This window comes from Dermacentor albipictus, chromosome 1 (assembly GCF_038994185.2).
Source record: "Dermacentor albipictus isolate Rhodes 1998 colony chromosome 1, USDA_Dalb.pri_finalv2, whole genome shotgun sequence".
NCBI classification, from domain to species: Eukaryota; Metazoa; Arthropoda; class Arachnida; order Ixodida; family Ixodidae; genus Dermacentor; species Dermacentor albipictus.
Genome location: NC_091821.1, coordinates 104,740,688 through 104,745,502, shown reverse-complemented (window position 1 = coordinate 104,745,502; position 4,815 = coordinate 104,740,688). Strand labels below are relative to the sequence as shown.

The window sequence follows — 4,815 nt, the reverse complement described above, 5'->3', positions numbered from 1 at the left end:
CATTGTGACGTGTGTGGTGCTATGATTTTAGCGATACGTCCCTCTCCGAGAGATGCGACTACATCTACAAGCATAAACTTCACATGTGGTTCGAAGAAAGCGTCGAAGGAAACACGAGGGCAGGCAGCCACTGCAAAGTTGGAAAGAAATAAGAGCGTTAAAAGAACACAGACACGCTAAGAGCGATCGGTAGGACGGGGAAGAGACTGTCGACGCAGAAATGGCTCCAACTCGCCTTTGCTAGCGTGAATCCTGTTGAGGAAGGAGCACACATGGCGTACAGCTTCAACGGAACGCGACACTGCTTCCTGCTCAGATGACCTCGCTCTGTGGACCCGTGTTTGCCTTGTCATTCTGCTCGCGGAGCTACTTGGAGTACGGTTGCAAGTATACATATAAACTAGGCAAAGCGAGAACTGTGTCCCCTGTTGTCAGATCCAACCGAACCTGCTGATGCCGTGACAAACTCTCGTCGCGCTGCTTTCTTTCTTTTTTATTATTCTTTGTGCTCCTAAGGGGTCCGTTGTTTTCTCTGTTTTTTCATTGCTCATGCCAAATGTTTTAGTCGAACGACCTTATTTCCGTGCAAACAAAGCGTGAGAAGATGTGGGTTAAAGAGCGATGTATGTAGCGCTTGAGAAAAAAGAAAAATTTTGACTAATACCCACATGGGGCTTACAAAGCGTAAATTGTTTGACATCGATAACTACTAGACAGACAGGTGTCAATGTTTCTGGTTAATTTTGTGCCCTCTTTGCTACTCTTTCAAAGCAGCGGAGTGTGCGCCCTGCTGGGATTTTGCCGACACTTTATGCTGCTCTCCCAAAATATATTAGCATCAGCATCAGCACTCCTAGTGCTTTTCATCACTTAGAAGCGCTTATTTTCTCTTCTACTACATCGAGCTACTGGCAACGTTTAGCAAGCAATGTTTAAAGTTACAACCTTTTGAACAAATCGGTGCCACTATAAGAAACTTCAGGAGTAGGTCCCTCCCTTTGAAACTCCAAGGTATGGCTAAACATGCCCTCCACGTAGCGCATGAAGTCGTTCTACGCTTAAAAATGTAAACGACAGCCTGGTGTCCTTCAAATAACTTTATACAGTTATTTGAAGGACAGTTATTTGAAGTTATTAGTTAACGGAACGCACATGGATTACCATGAGTGTGACAGAACAATCACATTGGTGACATCGTTAGTTATCTTTTGCTGTCACGCAGGAGTTACTGCTAAGAGCGTGCGATTACGGTGCGGCAGGCAGGCATTTAGTTGGCTGAGACTAAGGAGGTTAAAGAAAACTACTGGAGTGGAAGTCGTCTACACCGGGCTATGGGCTCGGGTGAAGCCGGCGGCGGCCATATTGCGGGGGTGGGGTGGGCAAAGAGCGGCCTGCCAACAGCTTTTCAGCGCCGTTCGCCGACTTTTTCGGTCGTTTTTAATCGCGTAATCGATTTTCAAGTTCTAATGCAACGCTGTGGGCGATCAGGCGAGCCATATAAGAGGTCTCCGGATCGCAGATATACGAGTACTGGGGTATTTTTTTTCATTTTATTGGCATGAATATGCAGCTGCCGCAATGTAGAAAAGAATGCGCGCAATAATTAGCGTTTATTCGCCTTCTTTAATGCAGTCTATAAATTAATCAATCACTAAAGCTGTCAAAACAAGCAGAAATTAAAAACTGAAAACGTAGCATGAGAAATAGCAGTACATGCACCAAGCATAAGTATTCGTTGTAATCTTCAATATCATCACATGTTGCCGATTACTTTTGCATTCTCATTGCATAGAGGGTCTCGGGCGCTTGGTTTTGTCCCACCTCTTGACATCCTCTTGATCACCAATGCCAACAAATTTTGATGCAACAGATACAGCATTGCTGTCTTTCCAGACCACCACTACAACATCATCACTTGTGACGTATTCAGCGGAGTATCCTCGCGGCTTCTTGTTCATCACTTTTTTTTTTATTCAAGAGGGCACTTGCCTAGGCTGTTTTTTCTCACTGTTCCAGCTGCTAAAATTTTGTCATGTCGTAGTCGGCAAAAGAGTGGCACTGATGTAAAGTGGTTATCAAAATTAAGCTGATAATTGCATCCAAAAGGAATTCTTTCAGACAGATGCAAGACAGCACCAGAACAAAGACCGTAGTCTTTCTCCAGCTCAGCAGGAGTCGTGTTTTCCCGCTGGTATACCGCAAAGTCGTATAGTAAACCGCTTCTACCAGATATAGCAAACTCTTTTATGCCCCGGAAAGATGGCTTACCTTTCACGTACTGCTATGTGGAAAGCTGGCCCTTGAAAGGGTTCAAATAATCACCGACTGAGCATTCTTCCTCAAAAGCCAGTTCCTAGCATCGCTTTCGTATGAGTTCCACAAAAGGACGCACTTTCCACTGACGATCTTCACTGTGGAAATCTGAATCTTCTGCAACAATGTGTAGACTATTTAGAAGCTTGAAAAAGCGCTTCTCCGTCATAGTTTCACTTATAAGTGGAACCTTCATTATCGGGTTCAAATAGAGCCTTACTCGAGGCAAATGGACTACACCCATCATAAAATGCATTCCGAACAACTTCCTTATTTCATCGGCTGTCGTGTTCGCGTTATGCAAAGTTAACTGCACGCTATACAGATTAGTGTTTGCTGCTATCACCTTGAAAATTGACTCGGTCCCGTATCTGGAAAAGTACATGTACGGCGTACACGTTTCGCCTTCGTCCGGAGGCCACTCGTCGTGACCGCAGAAGTGGGTGTCTGATGGGGGCGCGTAAAATTTCTTTTTCCACTGAAAGTTTTTAGGTATGTTATCTTCGGCACTTATCTCTTTCATGGCGAGCTATGATGCTCCTCGTCTTCATCTTCGCAGGGTCTCGGTATGTTACCATCACTTTCCTGCGGAACGTTTTCCTGTGGAACGTCATCTTCATCGTAGCGTTCATCGATATCGGACACATTCCCCCGAAGCAAAATCAGCTGTTTCTTTGGTTAATTGATGCAACTTTGGTTGGTAGAAAGACGCGCAAGACAAGCCCATAAAGTCTGAAATATAGCAGTAACGTACGCGGTTCGACGGAAATTGGCGGCCGATCGACTTTACTTCCCGTATCACGCTATGTACACAATTGTGACCATGCATTGGATGCGCTTCTGGCAAGGCAGTCTTTCAAGTAACGCTAAATATTTCAACACACGTACATATTTGCATGTTAGGCATTGTTTCTATATTTTTTAGAGCAGGAATACCTCTGAGAAAAAAAGGAGAAATAATCGAAAAAGCTCAGCTGCGGAAGCCGTCGCGTTCGCCGCAATATTGTTTGTTTTTGGTCATATTTGCTTTACTACCCGCCAGATGGCCCTGAAAACTTCAGTGTTACCATACAAGAGCACAAGAATGAGCTAAAATTATCAAAAACCTGGAGTTTTGGCATTTCTTCCTGTAAAAGCAGCAAGATTGAAATGTACACAATCGTGTACATAGCGTATGAAAGGGCTACGTAACTGTTTGAGGCTTCTCAGTCATCATTGCAAGCAAATATTTATGCAAAGTTCCCCGCTGCAGCACCTGGTGTGCTGGCTTGAAATCAGAGAGTACCACGAAAGGTTTCTCTAACCAAGGAATAAATTTTCTCCAGGCCGTTTGACTTGCGACACTTTCGCTATCACGAACGCCAAAGCTCTCGCGTTTACGTTAACGTCGTGTCCTACGTTAGCAGGGCCACATGCAAAGAGTTGAACATTATATATATATATATATATATATATATATATATATATATATATATATATATATATAGGGAAGCTGCTGTATGAGACTTATACCCCTGTTACACCGGCACTTTAACGTACGGCCGTTAAGGAAAACGGCAGTTGGCCTTAACGGCTGTTGGGCGGAGTTACACGACAGCGCGAGCGCCGTTGGAAACCCAACGGTGATTGACACCAACGGAGCTCGCCGGTCTCCGTTCCGCCGCTGTTTCCGTCCGTTTTGTCGTGAAATAGGCAAGATGGCAACCCCCAGCAGCAACGTGTCCCCGCTGCAGGCGAGCGCGCCGGCCAAAGCCGCTTTGCCTGGACAGCGTCACTGAGGCATTTACTTATCAATTTGTGGCAGGATCACCTTGCCGAACTGCGAGCTCAGAAACACAATACACCCCTGTACGCAAGGATGACGGAGCTCTTCAACCAGTCTGTACAGCGAGAGGGCGACGCGCTGTTGTAGGGTTGCGCAAGCTCGCATGTTCGTATCCTCCCGTCCTAGTGAGGGACACGAGCTCACGATGTAGGCAAATGTGGAACCGGTCACGCGAAAGTTGGCCTTGAAATCTTGATCCGACAACGTCGGCACGGTGGTGTCGTACCAAGATGGTGGTCTGGAAAGCGTCCACACACTCCTTTGCCTGGCTGACATCCCCACAGCGAGTGCAGCGAGGCTGCGACATCGCCTCTCGGCCGCCTTCCGCTTCTTCTTAATTGGCGCTTTCTTAATGCGCACAGCTTGCAGTTAAGCCTTTTTCGCAGACAAGAAGGCCTCGTAGTGCGCAACCAGGAGAAGCAAATCGGATGGACGATCACGGTCGCATTCATAAAGCGGCCGGCTAAGCGCCATTCCACGGCTGTTCTCGGGTGCGCATCGGAAAGTCGCACCATGTTCAGCACTGCACCGGCTGAATCGCGTTGACGGTCACTCGCGGCACGAAAGAAAAAAGGAAATGCACAGTGGTGCTGCGGTTAGTACAAGTGATGGAACGTGAAATGGGACGCTTCACCACGTTGAAACCACTACAAACGCAGTCATTTTCCATCGCCATA

General features: G+C 46.4%; 1 pseudogene; it reads right to left on the bottom strand.

Annotated features, from left to right (window-relative positions):
- Nucleotides 1–1,969: 1,969 nt before the first annotated feature.
- LOC135914180 (piggyBac transposable element-derived protein 3-like) lies at nt 1,970–2,836 on the bottom strand (annotated as a pseudogene).
- Nucleotides 2,837–4,815: the final 1,979 nt, after the last annotated feature.